Here is a 24,497-nt window from a genome sequence, read left to right on the forward strand (position 1 = left end):
GTGCTAAATCAAAGACGGCGCCGTCCGCGGAGCCATTTAGTGTATATGCACTATTTCATTCGTGAAAACTTTAGTCCCCTGGCTACCATGTCAGAAGCCGCTATTCAAAATAAATTTCGCCTGCCACGACAGCAAATTGAGCAGCTTTTAGATCTTGTTGGTCCAACTTTGTCGAGACAAACTGGACGGAGCTACCCTCTCAGCCCTGAAATCCAGCTGCTGGCGGCTCTCCGTTTTTATGCCGTGGGGAGTTTTCTGGAGGTGGTTGGGGATGGATATGGGCTGAGTAACACCTCGGGGTGGCGGTGCGTTCATTCAGTAACAGAAATTAGTTATTTACACAATAATGTAATGCAGCTGCTGGGCAATCATCCCTGATTGTGGAGTAAATTAACACACTATGGAAAATATATTGTAATAATATAAACGACTCTTTCAAATGCCAGTGAAGGCATACTGCCAGTTAGTGTAGCGGGTTGACGCATGATGCGGTTGAGCATGAAATTGCTGGTTCGCGTACTCATGTCAGAATTATATAAAATTTAGTTTGCAAGTTCAACTATTTCTGAAGTGCTTCTTTTATAAAAAAAAATAAAATATAAAAAATTCGCATAAAGCAGTGAAACAACCCCTGCATAGAGTAAATAATCGATTCTTGAGCTATCGATATAAGCCACTTCAGCACCGCCGCCACGGACAGCACCTGCTAACGTCGCACTTAAGAAGGTTTACCTTAAGTAACCTCCTAAGGTATAGTTCGAGGAACACACCTAGAAATGGTATACCTTTAGTTAAGTTATACCTTTAGAGTCTTCGTAGCGCGCTAAGAGACAACGTTATCGGGAAATGCAGCCCTGGTCTTTAATAACGTTCTCAAAACGTAGTGCAAAAACATTGCTTATACATCGTTCATGGGGCATTTTTTTCTGAAATGTTTTAGTTGAATGTTTGTCTAATCATTTTTTAAATCTTAGTACTTACTTTCAGATAACATTCAAAAGTAACGTTCTCATAATGTTTGATAAAATGGAATGTTCCCCTTAACGTTCGCATTACGTTTTTAAAACCTGGATGTTTTGAACGTTCAGAGAACATTCCAAGATAACGCTTTCATAACTTAATGAAAATGTTAGAAAACGTTACCTTTTTGCTACCTCTAAACCTCTGCTTGAGTCTTGGCCTAATTGAGCACTTCTTTTTAAGTATTGTTATGGCCTCTGAATAAAGACATTGGTCGATTTTGAGATCTGAGTATTGTGTGTGGGCTTTCATGCTCTTTAACTGTTTGAAATGTGGATGCGTAGCTTAGAGGTCAGTGTTTTGCGCAGCTGTTGACATTGCTTTTAACACATGCACGGACACGCTGAGCCGTGGTGCTGACGCCACACACACGGGTTTGAGTCTGTCCTCTCTGTATCGGTGAGCCGTGGGCTTTGCTGCACTGCAGCATTGATATGCGGGGGCGTCCCAATTCACAGGCACATACTCCATCTGTCCTGCAGCAGAGCTCACACTCATCCTGTATGTGGTGAGGGTCATGAGGACATGATCAGTGTGTTCTGATGCTCAGACAGAAGGCTCTCTGAATGTTTCAAGATAAACTATAGGACTGTCAGTTACACACAGAATGAATCAGTTACACAATTGCCAAAGAATTGTTCAGTTAATCACATACTGTATATTGGCATGTGCTGGAGCAGCATACAGGTCTGAGATCATTGTTAAATGGGTTATTTTTGCCAAAAATATAATTTACAACAGTTCTTCGACATCCAGCGCATATTCTGCATCCTCACGACTCTTACCGGCTGGTGAATCAGTGGTAAATTCGACAAATGTGACGTAAACACCTGTAAGTGGTTGTGTGGGATTGGCTCATGCAGGACTTGCGTCCCGTGAGGAAGTGTGTATCAAAACATCTGTGAGCGTGACTGAAGTGAAGCTCTGTTTGTGTTCCAGCTTTACCTCCCATCCATCCATCCATCCATCCACCCACCCGTCCGTCCGTCCGTCCGTCCGTCCGTCCGTCCGTCCGTCCGTCCGTCCGTCCGTCCGTCCGTCCGTCCGTCCATCCATCTATCTATCTATCTATCTATCTATCTATCTATCTATCTATCTATCTATCTATCTATCTATCTATCTATCTATCTATCTATCTATCTATCTATCTATTCATCTATCTATCTATCTATCTATTCATCCATTTATCCATCCCTCCATCCATATATCCATCCATCCATCCCTCCCTCTATCTATCTATCTATCTATCTATTTATCTGTCTGTCCGTCCGTCCGTCCGTCCGTCCGTCTGTCTGTCTATCTATCTATCTATCTATCTATCTATCTATCTATCTATCTATCTATCTATCTATCTATCTATCTATCTATCTATCTATCTATCTATCTATCTATCTATCTATCTATCTATCTATCTATCTATCTATCTATCTATCTGTCTATCTATCTGTCTGTCTGTCTGTCTGTCTGTCTGTCTATTCATCCATTTATCCATCCCTCCATCCATCTATCATGTGTCTGTCTATTTATCCATCCATCACTCTATCTATCTGTCTGTCTGTCTGTCTGTCTGTCTGTCTGTCTGTCTGTCTGTCTGTCTGTCTGTCTGTCTGTCCGTCCGTCCGTCCGTCCGTCCGTCCGTCCGTCCGTCCGTCCGTCCGTCCGTCCGTCCGTCCGTCCGTCCGTCCGTCCATTTATCCATCCATTTATCCATCCATTTATCCATCCCTCCGTCTATCTATCTGTCTGTCTGTCTGTCCGTCCGTCCGTCCGTCCGTCCATTTATCCATCCCTCCATCTATCTATCTATCTATCTGTCTGTCTGTCTGTCTGTCTGTCCGTCCGTCCGTCCGTCCCTCCATCCATCCCTCCATCCATCCATCCGTCCGTCCGTCCATCCGTCCATCATCCATCCATCCATCCATCCATCCATCCATCCATCCATCCATCCATCCATCCATCCATCCATCCATCCATCCATCCATCCATCCATCCATCTATCTATCTATCTATCTATCTATCTATCTATCTATCTATCTATCTATCTATCTATCTATCTATCTATCTATCTATCTATCTATCTATCTATCTATCTATCTATCTATCTATCTATCTATCTATCTATCTATGTCTTTATGCTTCTCTCTCTCTTTCTGTGTGTTCTGCAGGGTTCACCCCTCCCTTCACCTCTCTCTCTCTCTCTCTCTCTCTCTCTCTCTCTCTCTCTCTCTCTCTCTCTCTCTCTCTCTCTCTCTCTCTCTCTCTCTCCGACAGTGTGTTGTGTACTGTGTAGTATGGTTGAGGCTGTGTGCGTGTCTCTCAGTACAGATGCTGAAGGGTGATTACTCTTCTCTGTGACTCGTGGCATTGTGGATTTGACATGATCTTCTAGTTCAGTAAGTAAAACTCACCTATACTACTAGAGCCGCTTCATTTTATAGTTAATGCACGTTTGCGTTGGCAATCTTTGGTGTGGTGTGCAGGGACATGGAGCAGCTGTGCTGAAGCGCATGTGTCCTTCACATGCAGAAGGTTGGAACGCTGGCAGGTGGGGACGCATTAGGTTTCACGCGGTGTCTTAAATGAGCCCACAGAGCTCCTGACCGGTGTCACGGCTGTTTTTTCTCCATTGGAAGCTCCAGTTACAGTTGAATGGGATTATGTCAAAGCTCTCTTGCATGGGTGCCCTCACGGACAGATTTAGCTGCTGAGTGGCGGCGGGGACGGTTTCCGACACGGTGTCAGGCTGTTGAGTCCGACCGGAATGAGTCAGCCAGTGTAAAGTTTGTTGCGTGGATGTAGCTTTCTCAGATCGTCTTGTGGCGGTGACCTCCAGAGTAGTAGCTTCACTGCGACAAAAAGAGTGTTTTTGGATGCGTTAGGTAAGAACACGAGGGGGATCTCTAGTGACATTGACAGCAGATCCTCATTTATATGTCAGCGTTTCATAGCTGTACTATTACAGAGTATACTTGTTTTATATTTTATATTTTTTTATTTAGTAATCATTATATATTTGAAATCAAATCAGCTAACCCGATTTATGTATTTACAAAGGTTCTATAAGTTACGGACGGCTACATGCTCAACGTTTTAGGTGGCATGTGCACAGTGCCTCAGCTGGAACTGTGTGTCTGCTGTAATTACTGCAGAAGTTGACTGTTGCTGCTGTGGATCGTCCTTCATCATGCCGGCAGCGAGAGGCTCGCTCATTACCGCCGCGTGTGGGGGTGTATGATTGTATCTGTAGGGGATCGGGTCAGTGCATGTTGCATTCTGATGCGTCATCCCCGCGCACATGTGCCGGACGTTCACGAGCCCACAGCTGGGTTATGACAGACATAAGTGCAGCCCTGCGGTGTTGGATCGTCTGTCACACGGAGTGAGCGCGCCACGCATGAGGTCAAATGCTTTGCGTTGTCCTGGAGGGATCTTTTTCTCTTTTATTCACAGCTTGTCTTTGTGTGTGTGCATAGAGTACAGTATTAATCATTAGCTCCGGGACTGCAGGGTTTTGGGTGGAGGGGCGGGGGGGTTGTGAACTACTGCCTTTCAATGCTAATAAACCTGCTATTCACTAAGACGTGCTTCACTACTGCAGGCACAAGTTACTGTTGTAATGTTATTTTGTAAAATAAAATCTATAACACTTTACAATTAGGTTCCATTTGCTTGCAACTCTTTTCCTGCCAGCATTTTTGATCATTTTCACAATATTTTCAATTTGTTGTATGAATATCTGAACATGCAATATATCAAAAGAAAGATATATGCTTAAAAAAAAAAGAGTTTTATTTTAGCTTCATGCATTCTTTTTTTTATCAACACTTGAATGTGCGTAAGCAACATGTTGAGCAAAAAGCTGAGAAAATCATGTTTTTGCAAAAAGACTGGATTTAGAGCGATGATGAAAGACAGCAGATGGATAGGTGGAGTCCATCAACACCCCAAAGCTTCACAGTCCTATATCTCGTCCTGGTGCGACATTTTAAGCAGTTTTGATTTATATGCTGTTTAATGTTGATGATCGCGTTATTTTGCGTATGCATATGATAATGATATTGCTTGTTTCTACTTCTTCTTCGCCTGTGTTTTAATCTGGAGATTCTGTACTCTTTCAGAAGATGCGTAATAGCGCCCCTAACAGTATAACAGTGAAAACACGGAAAGCCAGACATTTCCGTCAATGGCGGGGAGAGAGTTAAAGATAAGAACGTTTGTTCATAACTTTGAGAGAACCTTGCCAGTAGTGTTTTTCTAACACTAGAATTTGGAATTTCTAACTTCGATACGGTACCTAGAAAAGTATTGATATTCGATACCATTTTCGATACCATGGGGAAAAAACGCTGCATATACTATCAAATAGATATTTTTTATATTATTTCTTTTTTTGTCTATCTACTGAAACTCTAGGCAATCAAACATTTCTTCTAAAGAGATCACTTTATATGATCAAGCTTTTAAGCTTTTTTCAGTGTTGATCAATTACAGCTCTTTTTGGCACTTGTATGTCAGAGGCAGCTTTATTACTGAATGTGTGTGCTCTTCAGATGTGAGCGCAAAATCTGCGGGAATGAGTAGAATTATGCGCAATCCCGCATGAAATTCAGACCCGTCACACCAACACTATTTAACCAGAGTGAATGAGAGGAGGCGGGTGCGGCCCCAATTTTTATATGGTGGCCTTAACTACTATGTACTTACATCAAAAAATAAGTACAATGTACTTACTGTGTTCATATTGTATTGAAAAACACTTTTGCTAATATTGAGGTGGGATACGGGTAGGGTTAGGGACAGGTGTGGTGGTATGGGTAAGTTTAAGGGTAGGGTTAGGTGTAAGGGAAGTGTCAACTGTGTAATTACAAATGTAACTACAGAAATTAATTACAGATGTAATTACATGCAGGTATTTTTTTAAATGTAAGTACAATGTAAAAACATGTATGTACACAATAAGTGCATTGTATCAAATTTTTAATTAAAATGTTAGTACATAGTAAAGGCCACCTAATATAAAGTGGGTCTAAAAGGAGTATATGTCAGATATTTCAGTATCGATACATATCGAAATATCAATATTTTTGACAACAGTACTTGCCAGAACGTTCTGAAGTTGTAAAGTTCTGAGAACGTTCCCTAGTGCTCATTTGTGTTAAAATTAAGTGTGTATTGTCATCTAGAAACATCACAGACATTCAGACTAGACTGGAAGAAACCTCACCTAAAAACCAGCCTAACAACTAAAAACCCCTCAGAACAACATAGAAACTGCATACAAAAGTTCTTTATTGACATTGATGTTTCCATGAAGGCTCCTTAACTCAATCTGCTTGCAATCTCATCATTCTCTATAGGGCACAGCTGATTGGTCCCTGCTTTATCAGTAGCCAATGAGCTCGCTACTCATCCTTCAAATACTTGGTCAGTGTTTTCTGTAGCAGCTTTCAGAAACCCTCCACCTTCCCCAGCTCCACCTGTATAGATCTGCTACGGGTCATTCATGTATGCTATATTGTGCAGCAGCAGCATATCTTACTCGCTCACAGCGTGTTGTGTGTCTATTGGCAGTAGAGTACGGATTGGGCCGCATTTTTCTGTCCGAGCCCAGCCAGCGTCTGACAGAGCAGTAACCGAACCCGTCCCGAGCCCGACAGGCATTAAGATATTTATGTCCGAGCCCGAATCTATTTTTTTTTCTCATACTAATGACACATGTATGTTTGTTCGTGTGGAAAGCCCGCTTTTATTAAGCAACTGTAGGAAGGCATTCTGAAATTATTAAAGATGAGTACATCAGCGCGCAGACGGGGAAACAAATAGGCTACACATGTTAACGGGGCCCAATCAAATAGCCAATCGAAATTAAATGAACAAAGGTCTACCAAAAATGGCCCAAGCTAACAGAATAAAACATTAACGTAACACAAATGCAGCTTATTGAAATGAAAATCACTCTTACCATTTTTCTCGAAAACTGTATGGCTACTAAACTGCAACATGGGATCTATTTACATAATCCATCCATCAAAGTTTAGGCTAATCCAGGTTTTTATGCAGAAAAAAGATTGCATCAACTGTGGATGGCTTCAAGGCTGTCCTCTTCTCGATGCTCCTGCCAGCAGCGCTGAAGTTGCGGCCACATGTAACCTAATATGCAATATGCATGCATGTGTTGCGCGCTGGTTGCGCATTGTCACAGCTACATAAACAAATTAATATTTTTAATTTATTTTAATCACAAAAACATACCTTTGCATCAAGTTAAACAGGCCCATTGGCTACCTACATAATAAGCTGTTTTAAATTTCAGATGTTCATTGCCTTATCGTGCTGACATGACCGAGCCTGACCTGAACCCGAACATTATTTCGAAATATCTGTCCGAACCCGGCCCGTCGGTTACCGACGGGTCCCATCGGGCTCGGGTCGGGTATCCATCCTCTAATTGGCAGTAGCAAGTCCTGTACTTGCAGCAGCAGTGTAGCAGATCTATTTCGCCAAGAACAAACATACCAACATTGTCATATCCATTACCATGCCAAACGCTCTGAGAGCATCCGAGGTCAAAACCACTTTAATTTTCTCATAATATCCACTGCAGCATCAGCTCTTTTCTCTGTGTCTGAGGCTCCGTCCACGCGAAGCCAGAGCTTTCCCTGTCCAATCTTTTTTTTTTCTCGTTTCAAGAAATATCTGCGTACACACGAGAGAAATGAAAACGACTCAAAACGATGTAGTATACATGCCAGACCAGGGTGTGGTGCTGTAATTATGTCACAGAAATGAACTAAAAACGGAGAAGAAGAGTTGTGGCTAGAAGGGGTACAGCAATGGTAGGAAGTGAGGCAAAATCTCACACTAATATAACAATAAATAAATACTTACCAGATGTGTTGTATTAATGCCTACAACCTAAACCTACCCTTGCAATAATGCAAATACAGTAATTAAATGACGCAATATTGATGTGCGCATGCCCAGTGCACATAGTTGTATCCCTTCTAGTCTTTCCCGCGCGGGACGTGGTGTGATGACATCACCATTTCACAAAATATACGGATTAGCTTCACACACGAAAACGCAAAGATGTCGTTTTCAGATTTATCCACTCTGGAATTTTATGCTCCCAAAACGCTGGATCGGTGTGGAAAAACGCTGATACGGTACAAATTTTTTACGTATACAGCTAAACGCGTCTCCGTGTGGATGGAGCCTGAAACGCTTCTATCAAGGATTCAGTCTCTCTAAACCCTACCTCTCTGAGAGCTGCTCTGCTCTGATTGGTCAGAAAGCAAATGCTCATTATTAGCATATCTGAATCTCAGCTCGTGACAAAAAGTGATACGAACAGTTATGGCATGGGTTTTAACTAGTGCTGGGCAAATTTACGCGTTAACGTGGGCGATAATTTTTTTCAGTTTAACAAATTAAATTATTTAAAGCAGCGACCGTTTTTATATCCATTTTTGCCCAGGGTTACATTATATGATCACGCTCTTATTCATATAAATGCTTTTAAACCATCTGAGTGCGACAAGACACAAGAGAATGCGCTGTATGTCAATGTCCTGTCTGTGTGGGTGCGTCTCTATCAGATCCCTAGTTCAGTAGTCAGGGCGCTGATCAGGTGTCGGCCAGATTCATGTACACGATATACTGATTTACCACCTAGGGAGCTAATCGAGGGACATAACCCTCTTTACCCTGACACACACACAGCGCGGGCGCCAGTCTCGTGCACACATCGCTCTTGAACAAACAATAACAAAAACACAGAGAATGTTGCCAAAATGCCAGTTTTGTCGAGTATTCTCATAATAGGATTCTTAATTTAGTTAAATAACGTTAAATAACGAGAAAATTAGATGCGCGGGACAGCACGTGAGATCCGCGTCATGTTCGGCAGCGGCTAATCTTAAAGTGTCAGCAGCACTGATGATGCCTGTCATTAATGTTCATCAAAGAATAACGGGAACAGAGAAAATTGTAGCTTTAAAGATGATTAATCTAGATTTCATTTATAATTTATGCAGTTAAAAAAGGTGTTTGATAACTTTATTCAATTTCTGTGTAGACTATGTCTAACAGGGAAGACTATGGGTAAATATAACATTTATTATAATGGGTTTATGTAAAGATTGTTTAAAGTTCAATTAAATTAAAAGTTGTTATTTTTTAAAGCCTAATAAATGTTGACATTGGTAGCTTTCAGTTATACTGTAATGTAACGCCATTAATGTTTCGAGACATCAGTGATACTGGCCTCCTTCATAAAAAGATGCCATTACAACAAATATTTAAAATTTGCTGTCTTTAAATTGTTTCTACATTAATTTCGAAAATAACTGAAATTATTATCAAAATATAATCATAGATTATTTAATATATGAATTGCTTTTAATTAAATGTGTCATTGTGTTTTAATTCCCTAATAACATGTTAAATTAACTAATAATGTAAATTCATATATTAATTACCAAAATGGTCAAAGCTATGTACTTCAACTTCCAGTTGTCTGCTTTAATTAATCATTAGCTAATGATTTGCAAAGGCATCATTATGTTATGACTTTACTTGTTGAGGCACATGACTATTAACAATTCATATATTAATTAATCTATTAATCATATAGAATCTTCACTAGTTGATGATGCAGTAATCATGAATAAATGGTTTAGTTCTTCATGAGTCATACATTAACACATAATTATCTTTACATTAGTTAAGCATGAATTAATGCATGTTAGTGCACCCGTTTTGTAAAGAGTTACCACTCCGTTTATCTGCACTTTGATCTGCGAAACTTTGACATTCGCAAACAGCTCTATTACACACTACATGAAAGGGAATAATAGGGGCACTTTAAAATGTTCATCACATTAAGAAAAAAATTATTCTTTTAGGTACTGATCTCTGAAAGGTCTGCATTGTTACGAAAACCCCATTGAAACTTTATTTTTAAGAGTACAGTAATATCCTAGCATTGTGGTGGTGAGATCTGCTTTTTCAGGTGTGCTATTCTTCACTTATCATCAACCTCACATTCATCTGCAAACCTTTCATACACGTTTTCTCTGGTGATTCAGTTCAGAAGTCAGAACATTTGCGTTCAGCTCTAGTTTGGCACATTAAAGTCATGTAGATGTTTGGACATCATGTTTGGTTGTGTGTGTGTAGTTTAGCTGTTTTTAGTGTTTACAGTAACAGGCTACTTTTTATAATGGTGAAACATGACAAAACTCCACATTGTTGTTTTTGTCACATTGAGTTCTTCCCGCAGCTTTTCAGCCAAACAACCCGAGGCAATAAAAAACAAGCTCTCTTTTACTGTCCTCTCTCACTCGTTGGGAAAGTCTCATTCAGTTTGTACAGACCATTCATTTTAGCAAACAATACAAAATATTTAAAAACAAATGCACTTCTAAGTAAACCACTCATGACTGCCCTAGTGGGAAAAAATTATACCAAAATGTATTTAAAATAGGTTTATTTCATACAAAGTATACTAAAAATCCATTAATATGTTTACTGACATATCGCTTGAGATTTACTGAAAATGTAACTTTATTTGGAATACTTCATTATTGCACAATGCACATTTGATCATATTTATTAAAGACAGATACGCTATACCGATTCTTTCCGAAAATAGCCAAACTCGTGGAGGTGTGCAGTGGGCGGAGCTAAAGAGTCACAAGCACACACACACACACACACACACACACACATACAAAATACATCATGACATTATCCCTTGATAACTCTCAAACTATACGTTGGTGTTGTTCACATTATATGCACTTATGCGCCGATTGCCAACAAAACACACATTTGACTCGCAGTTTCACTCACAGCCTGCGGTTTCCACTCATGACCGGGAACAAACACACACACTTGCAGAACTCCGGAAACACAAACTGCATCCACTGTTCCCTAAACGCGGAGTTATTTAGGAAGCTGAACAAGGTGATCTTTCCCTTACACCAGAAACACACTTCTTTAGTGACAATGTTGATTTTGTGGAAAACACAATGCCAGCGGCGCGACGGCTCTCGTAACCCGAACGAAGCTCGTTGATGGGCCCTTGCTCTCGCTCTGGTTGATGTGTGTGTGTGTGTGTGTGTGCTCATCAGTGATGCCAGTAATGCATTTCTTAGTAATGCGTTACTCTAATCTGACTACTTTTTTCCAGTAACGAGTAATCTAACGCGTTACTATTTCCAAACCAGTAATCAGATTAAAGTAATTTATCCAAGTCACTGTGAGTTACTATTTTAGTCATTTTCCTTAGTAAAAATATATATTTTTGCTTTCTTCTTGCGTCTCGGGGAGAGTATTTATATTAAGTGAAGTCAAGAAAGACTTTTTTCAGGAAATATTTTTTAATTTCAACTTAAATTGTTAGGAGATACATTGTTGACGTTACTGTTAAAAATGCACTTAAAGTGAGTGTTGGCAAAAACGGTTGTCGTTTCTATGTTGAGGCGGCAGGGGTGTTGTCGGAAACTGCTGAATGTAACTAATAAAGTAACTTGTAATCTAACTTAGTTCCTTTTAAAATCAAGTAATCTGTAAAATAACTAAGTTACTTTTTAAAGGAGTAATCAGATTGTTATGTTAAGTTATGAGATAACTTAAGAACTGTGGCAACACTGGTGCTCATCCTGGAGAGGTGCCCATACAAGGAATTCCGCCCTTTATCATGTCATATTGGGCCATACTCGAAAAAAACTTTCCGAAACTTGTTTGAATCCTGAAGAAGTGTATTTGGCACAGAAATACTCCGGCATACGTCCAACTCGTTTTTGGACATTTTTGTTCATGTTTAGCATGAGAATCAACTCTTTAACAGTGTAAATACAGTAAGTCAGAATGCATGAAATAGCATTAGACATCCCCTTTAAATACAAGATTTTTAAAGTGTACCTAAAGTATACTTGCAATAGTTCTACTTTAGCACAATCAAATATAATATAAAATAAATGTATTTCAAATACATTTTGGTATATTTCTTTTTCACTTGGGTGGAGTTGAACTACTTTAAATTATAAGTAACTTTGTGGTTTCAAAGCAGCTTACCAAACATTGATTAAAAGGGCCATTAACTGCATTTTTTTTAAAACATTTATAATGTTCTCATTTATAATGTCCACTTATAATGATAGCAAGATTTTTACATCCTAATTTAGAAGTAATAAGATATTTTCTATCCTCTTTTTTAAACACGTTTTGATAGACGTGCCACATTCAAGACTTGGAAGTAAATGGCCACTGTTATTCAGCCATTGAGTCTGACCCTGAATCAGAAGAAAACGAACCTACACCTCAGTTACCAAGGATAATCATCTTTATTCATATTTATTAAACTGTTGGATCCAATGTAGTCGTTACTGCACCATCTTTTATTTTCTGTCTCTCTGCATCAAACTGTGTCTTGTTTAAAAAAGAATCTGCAGTAAAATGAAGTGAACACATGAACAGTGTCCTACTGACACGATCTGGAACTGTAAAAGTAATTCATTTAAATGTTAGGATCACAAGAATGGCAACGCAAAGACTGTGAACTTTCCACTTCAAAACGTCCTGTAATCCTTAGAGGCGTCTCTATCGGAATCCTGTGCTTGAGTCTCTCTCATATTTACCTCTACATGGCATGCTCCGATCAGTGGGTGGGGCTAAAGAGACAGTGATGTAGAAGTGGGCGTCGAAAATTCGAAACGAGTCATTTTGGCAGCTTGCTTTCAATAAAAGAGTTCTGAAATGTACAGGATGTTTTTATAGTACAATAACCTCTTACATGTCAAAGATCAATGGGACTTTGATGAATCAATTCATGACCCCTTTAAAGTGAAGGAGGAGGAGAATGAAGGAATTTTCTGTATGGGTTTTTCACAGCTGTTTACCTGTACTTTGTGTCGTTTTTTATTTTTTATTTTAGGGTTTATTTTGTTTGTACAGTAAGTACAGTACAGTACAGTACAGTAGTTGTCCTGTTAGTCTGTAATTAATCTGCATTACTGCTCTGAAAATGGGCTAATCTGCCTTAAACTGCCATAAATCATTTATCTTTTATAACACATGACTCACATAATGAAATATGATTCACGCAGCTGTTGTATAATACTTTCTTAATGGCGTCTGAACAGCTGTCCTTATTGTGGAGCCACACGGCAGTGAGAAGAAATTAAATGAACCGAGCCACATTGAAAACTTTGCATTGCAAGAACTGTGCACATAAAGATTTATATTTATGCATTTGGCAGATGTTTTTATTGATAGTGATTTACAGTTTAATCACTGGCATTTGATTTACTTTTCCCACAAGCAAATGGCTTCTCATCCAATCATGGCTCTGTACAACATCTTGTTCATATACACTCACCTAAAGGATTATTAGGAACACCATACTAATACTGTGTTTGACCCCCTTTTGCCTTCAGAACTGCCTTAATTCAACGTGGCATTGATTCAACAAGGTGCTGAAAGCATTCTTTAGAAATGTTGGCCCATATTGATAGGATAGCATCTTGCAGTTGATGGAGATTTGTGGGATGCACATCCAGGGCACGAAGCTCCCGTTCCACCACATCCCAAAGATGCTCTATTGGGTTGAGATCTGGTGACTGTGGGGGCCATTTTAGTACAGTGAACTCATTGTCATGTTCAAGAAACCAATTTGAAATTATTCGAGCTTTGTGACATGGTGCAATATCCTGCTGGAAGAAGCCATCAGAGGATGGGTACATGGTGGTCATAAAGGGATGGACATGGTCAGAAACAATGCTTAGGTAGGCCATGGCATTTAAACGATGCCTAATTGGCACTAAGGGGCCTTAAATGTGCCAAGAAAACATCCCCCACACCATTACACCACCACCACCAGCCTGCACAGTGGTAACAAGGCATGATGGATCCATGTTCTCATTCTGTTTACGCCAAATTCTGACTCTACCATCTGAATGTCTCAACAGAAATCGAGACTCATCAGACCAGGCAACATTTTTCCAGTCTTCAACTGTCCAATTTTGGTGAGCTTGTGCAAATTGTAGCCTCTTTTTCCTATTTGTAGTGGAGATGAGTGGTACCCGGTGGGGTCTTCTGCTGTTGTAGCCCATCCGCCTCAAGGTTGTGCGTGTTGTGGCTTCACAAATGCTTTGCTGCATACCTCGGTTGTAACGAGTGTTTATTTCAGTCAAAGTTGCTCTTCTATCAGCTTGATTCAGTCGGCCCATTCTCCTCTGACCTCTAGCATCAACAAGGCATTTTCGCCCACAGGACTGCCGCATACTGGATGTTTTTCCCTTTTCACACCATTCTTTGTAAACCCTAGAAATGGTTGTGAAATACTCAGACCGGCCCGTCTGGCACCAACAACCATGCTACGCTCAAAATTGCTTAAATCACCTTTCTTTCCCATTCTGACATTCAGTTTGGAGTTCAGGAGATTGTCTTGACCAGGACCACACCCCTAAATGCATTGAAGCAACTGCCATGTGATTGGTTGATTAGATAATTGCATTAATGAGAAATTGAACAGGTGTTCCTAATAATCCTTTAGGTGAGTGTACACTATATTGCCAAAAGTATTGGGACGCCCCTCCAAATCATTGAATTCAGGTGTTCAAATCTCTTCCATGGCCACAGGTGTATAAAATCAAGCACTAGGCATGCAGACGCTTCTACAAACATTTGTGAAAGAATGGGTCGCTCTCAGGAGCTCAGTGAATTCAAACGTGGTACCGTGATAGGCTGCCCCCTGTGCAATAAGACCATTTGTGAAATTTCCTCACTACTAAATATTCCACAGTCAACTGTTAGTGGTATTATAACAATGTTTTATAACTGAGGCGCACAGTGCGGAGAAGTCGCCAACTTTCTTCAGAGTCAATAGCTACAGACCTCCAAACTTCGTGTGGTCTTCAGATTAGTTCAAGAACAGTGCGTAGAGAGCTTCATGGAATGGGTTTCCATGGCCGAGCAGCTCATCCAAGCCTTACATCACCAAGTGCAATGCAAAGCGTGGGATGCAGGGGTGTAAAGCACGCCACCACTGGACTCTAGGGCAGTGGAGACGTGTTCTCTGGAGTGACCAATCACGCTTCTCTGTCTGGGAATCCCATGGACGAGTCTGGGTTTGGTGGTTGCCAGGAGAACGGTACTTGCCTGACTGCATTGTGCTAAGTGTAAAGTTTGGTGGAGGGGATTATAGTGTAGGGTTGTTTTTCAGAGGTTGGGCTTGGCCCCTTAGTTTCAGTGAATGGAACTCTTAATACTTCAGCATACCAAGACATTTTGGACAACTTTGTGGGAACAGTTTGGGGATGGCCCCTTCCTGTTCCAACATGACTGCACACCAGTGCACAAAGCAAAGTCCATAAAGACATGGATGAGCGAGTTTGGTGTGGAGGAACTGGACTGGCTGCACACTGAGTCCTGACCTCAACTCGATAGAACACCTTTGGGATGAATTAGAGCGGAGACTGCAAGCCAGGCCTTCTCATCCAACATCAGTGCCTGACCTCATAAATTACCTTCTAGAAGAATGGTCAAAGATTCCCATATACACACTCCTAAATCTTGTGGAAAGCCTTCCCAGAAGATTTGAAGCTGTTATAGCTGCAAAGGGTGGGCCAACTCCATATTAAACCCTACGGATTAAGAATGGGATGTCATTAAAGTTCATGTGCATGTAGAGGCAGACGTCCCAAAACTTTTGGCAATATAGTGTATTTAAGGCAAAAAAGGTTGAATGTAAATAGTGCATAGATTCTGTTCACACAAAGTGTAAATCAAAGCAATACGCTGTTTATGCTGAAGGTAAAATATCTGAGCCATGCTGGGCTGAGTAAATGTAGTAATCAAATCTCTAGTGGTGCGGCTTCTGAACTACATGTGCAGATTCATGGAGTTAAATAGAGTCAGGAGAACCAGATATAGCTCGGACACCCTCTTTAATATTTCATGTGTTATGGCTGATGTGTGTGCGTGCTTTGACACAAGCACAGATGAGACTGAGCGCAGCTCTGGGTCATGTTTGCATAGTCAGACTCTGGATCAATACGTCAGGATGGACAGACGCCCCGTCATGCTTTTTGACCAATGCCAATCTTTAAGTGCGGAGAATGACTGACAGATGATTAGAGACAAGCCCCGCCCACTCATTAAAACACCACCTCATTAACCAAAGAGACTCTACATTTGACTGATTTCACTGGCACTGCATTACCGGTATCAGTTTACTGTCATTCACTGCATAGAATACTTCATCCCACAATGCAATTCATGTCGACTGAGTCAAATGAGTCAAAATTTATGGAAGCAGAAGGTAAATAAATCATGTGCTCTTCCCATTGACTTTACTGATGAAAATCAGTCCAGTTGAGTCGTGCTTTAGATGCAGTTCGCTTGTCAAATTGAATTGATTTTCCTGGCAAACCCAAGAGACATTTCACGCCCCGCCCGACACCGTAAGCGTCCTCCCATGTGGCCCGTATCTGCAAAGCAAAGGTGACATCCTCTGCGGTAGATCAATATGCAGCGTCAGCACATCACGGAGCCCCGGGGCGGCGCAGCGGTGGACGGCACACGCTGGACATCTGAGAGGGCTTTGACTGCGCGCAGCCGGCGGAGGTCCCCGTACAGAGAGGAGTCGTGTGTGTGTGGCCAGGAAGTGACATGTCATCTGCTCTCTCTGAAACGGAACCCAGCCATCGCATTAAAGGGCAGCGCGCCGCTGCTCGGCTCACGATGAGGAGGAGGATGATGCTGTCTTTCAGCATTTGCATTAATTTCTTCTCTATGCTTTTTTAAAATAATTGTCACAAAAGACATTTTTAGCTACTGTATTTACAATAATCCCTTAAAAGTAATCTATTTAAGAGCTTCCCAGCTCATATTTCACCCTAAAATCTAAAGATATTGACACTAAATACAATGAAGCCTATTTTTAGGACTATTAACTCCTCGCCAGCGAGACGGCAGTATTTTTGATCATTTTCACAAAAATGTAATGGCCCCCAAAATGGTGAACATACTATATATCAAAATAAAGAACAGAGCCTCTGCTTTTAAACAACAACTAATTGTTTTTATTTTTATTTTATTGTTTTTTCTTTATTGCAATTTCATGCATTCTTTTTTATAAATGTTCTTTAATGCTGATCTAACCAGCAGAAGACACGAGCCGGGTTTAAATCCCTGTTGCGTAGCTGGGGCATGTTGTAACACTGCGTTACAATGTGCCCCTATTAGAAATATGCTATTATATTCCATACTTTTATGATTTCTATTGAGATAAATGTGAATAAAGACTGTGAGTCAATGTTCAGAAATGCTTAATTATTATAATTTTATTATAATTAAACTATGTTGTGTAGCTGTGTTTTGAGGTGTGTTTGTTGTCAAACTCAAAAATGTGTTAACCCCTTATCTTGCGCCCCTATTTTTGAGAATTTTCTGAAAACGACATACCCAAATAAAATTGATGATACTTTAATGTTAAGGCCCTGAAAATAACCTAAATATAAAACTGAATGTCTGATCATGTTATGATTCAAATCTGAGGATGATTCTCTCTAAAATGTAGCTTCTGTAAGCTTTTATGTCAAGACAAGTCTAGGCGTCCTTTCAAAAAGGACATTTATTTCAGAAAATGTGTAATTGTAAAGAGTAATTTTTCATTCAAATAAAGCTGCAATAAACTGCTAATTATAATGGATATACAGTTACTGAAAACCTAAACCAACTATTTACAGAATTTACAAAGTGTAAAAAACTTAGTTGATAAGAAGTGTCAGTCATAGAGTCTGCGCGCTCCATTGCGGTGTGTGCGTAAACTGGCAGGCGCTTCGGTGTCATGGAGACGGTAAGCACGAGTTGTATTCCCCAATAATGCTTACGTACACTGCGCAAGATGATGCCTTTTGATTGGTTACTACGTCCATCAATCAAACCTTTGTTGGCAAGGCATTGACTAGGCATTGACTGCCTTTATCCAACGAAAACCATGGGTGCTTTGACTGACACCTTGCAGAGCCTGTAATGCGCTTCCTGTATATAATAAGTCACCAGAAAGCCTGGGATTGAAAGAGAAAGACCTGGGAGGGCTCAACTTAAGCGGAAGAGTCCAAAGTACAGGGGAGATCGTCAGAATACTGATTAGAATTAGCCTAGAAATCTAGACGCACCCTAGCGGCAGCAAATGTAATTTGCAGCCAGGGTCGTCTAGCCAACAAGCAAGTTGGCTTGCGAGCTGGAAAAACCAAACTCTAGTCGGGCCAATCACATCATGTATAAGGTCAGTGGGCGGGCTTAACATAATGACGGTTGCTGCGTTTTCGCGTGCTACTTGTAAACAAAGAAGCTGGCGAACAACGGTCTTTCGAATTGGCTTTGGCCACGACTCTGGAAGACTTGGAGTTAAGCTTTTCTTTGAGGAAAGAACAAAGAACGGCACTGAAGTCATTCTTAAGAAAGGAAGATGTGTTCTGAGTTTTGCCGACCGGATACCGGATCAGCTAGCTCCGCTTCACCTTCTTCGTTGCTCTGGTTGGTTGTAGCGCTATGCTATTGCGTGCAGAGGGAATTTGAAAGACAGCTTTTTATCAATGGTGCCAATGGTGAGTTCCCAGACCCAACATCTTGATGTGGGTCTGGCTTGTCAGGCTAGATTTGAATCTGTATTTCATTGAAAATGGACATGATTGATTACTCTAACTCAAAACGCTCATGCAAACAAAGGAGGATTTTTTTGTTTTTTTTCCTATTTTTTCGTTGTTTTGAAGAGTGGACCTTTACACTGACATGTATGCTGGTGTGTCTTGGATTCGTCCAATCTGATCTGAACAATAGGAGATGAAAGATGAGTAGTACTGTGTTTATTATGTTGAAGTTGAAATGGCCGGTTCTTTATCGGTGTATTTATTGCAAAAACAAGTTCAGAACATGAATCTTGAGTGTTAGCTTTCAATTATGGCAAAAAAGGGCAGTATATTTATTCGAAAAAGTTAATAATTGTATTTTATCAACAACATTTTTTAGTTTGTCATGGATATTTTTTTGATTATATCAGATAAAATTTTAAGCCTTTATTTAACAATGTGCCCCTCCCGTTACAATGTACCCCATCACATTTGACTTCCATTCTTTCGGGGTAAATCATGAAAAAAGTATACACTGTATTAATGAAACAAAACCACATAATTGTACTAGACACGTGTATACTGTAATTCTCTGAACGCCAAGTGGATTTACACAAACTGAGAAAGCCAAAAAGCGTTATTTGCAAACAATTTGTTTGCTTTGGTCATGATGGCATCCAATTCGCTGTTTAGTGGGTTCAGGTTTGGGCTTCATGCAGTCAGTAAATCATTTCTTTATGGATTGGAAATGCTGGAACAGAAGGAGGATCTGGAGGCACATTATTCTCTAGATGGCGTTTGTCTTCACTGGAATTAGGCCTACTGCTATTCCAGATATGGTGAATGCAAACGCATCGCTGCCATCATTTGATCAAATTCACGTGTGTAAGCATGTCATTTATGAACATAAGCTCGGGTGTGAATCCTCAGCGAGGTAAAGGATCAGTGATGCAGTGGTGCTGGAGTCTCTTTCACCAGGCTGGCATTGAGAGACAGGCTGCATTAACGTCTTGGCGGCAACAAAGGGCGATCACTCAAGCCACGGTTTGCGTGCGGTCATGTGAGAGACATCGCGTGTAATATCCAGCACTCTCCGCAAAGGCCTGACAACCCCGGAGCGATCCGTGCTCCGTGCTTCAAAAGACCCTCTCTCGCCATGGACAAAGGAGGACTCTCGGGAAGAAAAGGCAGCGCGGCTCGCAATCTCTTTACCCTTTACACTGAAATGACTTCCAGTGGCACCCTTTCATCCGCAGCTATTTGTTTCAGAAATAGCGCCGTCTCTGTAGGGAGATCTTCACATTCACTTCCCCTGATGTGAGATCACGCCACAATTAAAACTTGCCACGCGGACAAAGAAAACCTGTTTTGCAATCTGATGTTGAATTGTGTTTATGGAAATACCCGAGCGTTCACCCTAAAATTTCATCTTCATGTGGTTCCAAACACGCGTATTTCCTTCCTTCTGTCAAACACAAAAGAAAAAGATGCTCTTTTTTTATGTAATGCAGTTATGCAACCTATAGGCTCATTGGAAATATGCCCCATTTCTGCAAAGTATGTGACCCTGGAGCACAAAACCAGCCATAAGTCTCGCGGGTATATTTGTGGCAACAGCCACACAATTTTGTCCCATTGTATGGGTCAAAATTATAAATTTTTCTTGTATGCCAAAAATCATGTTCCATTAAGATATGTTGTAAATGTCCTACTGTAAATATATCAAAAATCTATTTCTTAGTAGTACTATGCTATAAGGACTTAATTTGGACAACTTTAAAGATGATTTTCTCAATATTTAGATTTTTTTGCCCCCTCAGATTCCAGATTTTCAAATAGTTGTATCTCGGCCAAATATTTATTTTATTTATTCAGCTTTAAGATAATGTATAAATGTCAATTAAAAAATTGTTTTGTGGTCCAGGGTCACATATTAAGATGCTTCTTTCATGCTTTGTGGTACTTTTAAAGTGAGATGTTCGATGAGTGGCACTAAAAGCACATTGAGTTTGATTTGAAACAGATGAATGTGGATCTGGCAACTTTTGTTGTACTTATCGTGGTGGTTCGGAATGCATGTGAAAATAAACACTAAACCTAAACCTAACCCATAGTGTTAAAGGGTTAGCTCACCCAAAAACTCACCCTCATGCCGTTCCACACCCGTAAGACTTTCGTTCATCTTTAGAACACAAATTAAGATATTTGTGTTGAAATCCGATGGCTCAGTGAGGCCTGCGTAGCCAGCAATGACATTCTCTCTCAAGATCCATTAATGTACTAAAAACATATTTAAATCAGTTCATGTGAGTACAGTGGTTCAATATTAATATTATAAAGAATACGAGAATATTTTTGGTGCGCCAAAAAAACTAAATAATGACTTATTTAGTGATGGCCGAATTCAAAACACTGCTTCATGAAGATTCGAACCGTTATGAATTGTGTGTCAAACCGGCAAACTGCTGAAATCACGTGACTCTGGCGCTCCGAACCGCTGATTCGATAAGCTGATTCATAACGGTTCGAACTGATTTAAATATGTTTTTAGTACATTAATGGATCTTGACAGAGGAAATGTCATTGCTGGCTATGCAGGCCTCACTGAGCCATCGGATTTCAACACAAATATCTTAATTTGTGTTTCGAAGATGAACAGAGGTCTTACGGGTGTGGAACAGCATGAGGGTGAGTAATAAATTACATTATTTAAATTTTTGGGTGAACTAACCCTTTAACTAAGATGATAACACATTTACTGAAACTGAAAAAGAGCTATGATGATGACTATGTGATGCAAACGTGAAAATGCATTCGCACTATGCTAAAAGTGTTTTGAGGAACCATTTGACAAGTCTTTATTAATCGATAATCTGCCCCTGTAATCATAATTTGTGTGAAAAGGAATACATCTGTTGGTGTTTTACTGCTTCTAGTGTTCATTTCACCATACAAGTAGCACAAATGAGCTTCACATGACTTGTGCAGTTTACTCCAGGTATTCTAACGCTGCCGTATGTCGACATTCATTGCAGTTGATCAGTACGATTCAAATGTTGATGAGGAAATTATTTTAGCTAATTTGTTTTTCTGTACAGAATGTGAATGGGGTTTGCCCTGGCAATGCTTGGCACCATGTGGTTGCTAGGCTGTTGCTAGGTTGATATGGGTGGTTTCTAGAGTGTTATGGGTGGCTGCTAGGGTGTTGCTAGGCAGTTGCTAGGGCATTGCTATGTGGTTGCTACAGTGTTATTGGTGATTTCTAGAATTTTATGGATGGTTACTAGGGTGTTATAGGTGTTTTTTTAGAGTGTTGTGGGTGGCTTCTAGGGTGTAGCCAGGCAGTTGCTAGGGTGTTATGGGTGGTTTCTAGAGGTCTATGAGTGGTTTGGGTCTTCTGGATGTGATTGGTTTCTAGGGTGTTCTGGGTGGTTGCTAGGGTGTTATGGGTGGTTAGGCTGTTCTGGATGGTTACTAGGGTGTTGCTAGGCAGTTACTAGGGCATTGCTATGTGGTTGCAACGGTGTTATAGGTGGTTTCTATAATGTTGCTAGGCAGTTGCTAAGGTGTTATGGGTAGTTTCTAGAGTTATATGGGTGGTTACGGTCTTTTGGATGTGAATGTTAGGTGGTTTCTAGGGTGTTCTGGGTGGTTTCTGGGCAGTTGCAAGGGTGTTATGGGCAGTTCCTTATAGGTAGATTCTAGAATTTTATGGGTGGTTACTAGGGTGTTATAGGTGGTTTTTAGAGTGTTTTGGGTGGTTTCTAGTGTGTAGCTAGGCAGTTGCTAGGGTGTTATGGGTGGTTTCTAGAGTTCCATGGGTGGTTAGGGTCTTCTGGATGTGATTGTTAGGTGGTTTCTATGGTGTTCTGGGTGGTTGCTTGGGTATTATGGACATTTCTAGAGTGTTAAGGGTGGTTAGGGTGTTCTGGATGGTTACTAGGCTGTTGTTAGGCAGTTGCTAGGACATTTCTATGTGGTTGCTAGGGTGTTATAGGTGGTTTCTATAGTGTTGCTAGGCAGTTGCTAAGGTGTTATGGGTAGTTTCTAGAGCTATATGGGTGGTTACGGTCTTCTGGATGTGATTGTTAGGTGGTTTCTAGGGTGTTCTGGGTGGTTTCTAGGCATTTGCAAGGGTGTTATGGGCAGTTCCTTATAGGTAGATTCTTGAATTTTATGGGTGGTTACTAGGGTGTTATAGGTGGTTTTTAGAGTGTTTTGGGTGGTTTCTAGGGTGTAGCAAGGCAGTTGCTAGGGTTTTATGGGTGGTTTCTAGAGTTCTATTGGTGGTTAGGGTCTTCTGGATGTGATTGTTAGGTGGTTTCTAAGGTGTTCTGGGTGGTTGCTAGGCAGTTGCAAGGGTGTTATGGGCAGTTTCTAGAGTGTGATGGGTGGTCACGGTGTTCTGGATGGTTACTAGGGTGTTGCTATGCAGTTGCTAGAGCATTGCAATGTGGTTGCTAGGGTGTTATAGGTGGTTTATTGGGTGTTGCTAGGAAGTTGATAGGGTGTTATGGGTGGTTTCTAGAGTGTTATGGGTGGTTAGGGTGTTTTGGATAGTTACTAGGGTGTTGCTAGGCAGTTTCTAGGGCATTGCTGTGTGGTTGCTAGGGTGTTGATAGGCAGTATCTTCCAGTGCTCTGGGTGATGGAGCTATTCCTTCTTTGTTCAGGCAGGCAGGCTGTGAATCGGATGAAATGTTCCTATAGTTTTCAGTGACGGATGCACTCTGGTCTGATCCCAGACTCCCCTCTCCACTCTTCATTACCGGCATCATTAATGTCTTTCCTCATTTCACATGGTGCAGGGCGCGTCCTCACCGCATCAGATCAGCAGGGAAGGATCATGCTCCGGCTTTCTTGAGTAGTTTATACTGTGCAGTTACAGTAGGGGGCAGAGCTTTAAAAAGAGCCTCTGAAGTTACTATCCAAAACTAGACCTCCAACTCAATATATCAGCAACCCTACACTAAATACTAGTACTTTTGACAGTTTGCTCGTGTCAACTACACATCCATATGATGCTTGCCTTACAAAGGAATAGTCTCACTAGCTGATGAATATATACGCCTGCCATCAACAAAGCTCTTCATGTAACTCTAAAAAAATTACTGTATAAATGCCTTAAAGGGAATCTTTCCTATTTCTATTTAAATGCCTGAAAGAACCAAGTGACTGTGAATCGTGGACATTTTAATTAAGTGCACTTGATATTGCCTCATTTTGCTTGGCTATAAAACTCTTTGAGCAATAAAATGTGACAAAACTAGCATTTTGTAATGTTACACCACTACTAACTCACTGGAAACTGCTTGTTCCTTTGAGCTTGCGTCAAATGCAGTTAAAATAGTGGCGTTGGCCAACACCGCACAGGTAACCATCAAAATGCAATGTATATACATGCAACATTTGAACAAAAAATGACATGTTCCTGTTAATTTACAACAATTATATGCGTCTCATTAAATAATTACAGGCCTGCATTAATAATGAAAATGCCTGCACTTCCTCGGATTGCTCTAGCATGCCAACTATTATATTACACATTTGAGGGTGGCTTAGGAAAGAGGAGATACAGAGAAAGAGATACTGGTCAAAGAGAGCAACCGAAAAGCACAGTGTGCTCCTATAGACCTTAGTCAGGGTAGCGCCACATTTCATTTTTGAAAGCAATGAAAACAGTCTGTGAGGGAAAGAAGCACAGTGCGTTCAGCACTTCAGCCGGCGAAACGGCTTTCGGAAAACTCTGTAAACTTCATGAAACATTTTTGAAAGTCTATGTTCCCTTTCGTTCAGTCATTACGACGTACGTTAGTGACTAACGAATGGGGGTTTC

The 24,497-nt window shown here is 40.6% G+C and overlaps 1 protein-coding gene across 1 annotated transcript in view; it reads left to right on the forward strand.

Annotated features, from left to right (window-relative positions):
- Positions 1–3,286: 3,286 nt before the first annotated feature.
- atp2b2 (ATPase plasma membrane Ca2+ transporting 2) overlaps positions 3,287–24,497 on the forward strand; it is a gene marked incomplete at its 3' end in the record, with an annotated part of 161,981 nt that continues 140,770 nt past the window's right edge. Inside the window, exon 1 of the mRNA XM_079844967.1 lies at positions 3,287–3,413. The remainder of the gene's footprint in view (positions 3,414–24,497) is intronic.

This window comes from Gobio gobio, assembly GCF_949357685.1.
Source record: "Gobio gobio genome assembly, chromosome: 19".
Classification (NCBI taxonomy): domain Eukaryota; kingdom Metazoa; phylum Chordata; class Actinopteri; order Cypriniformes; family Gobionidae; genus Gobio; species Gobio gobio.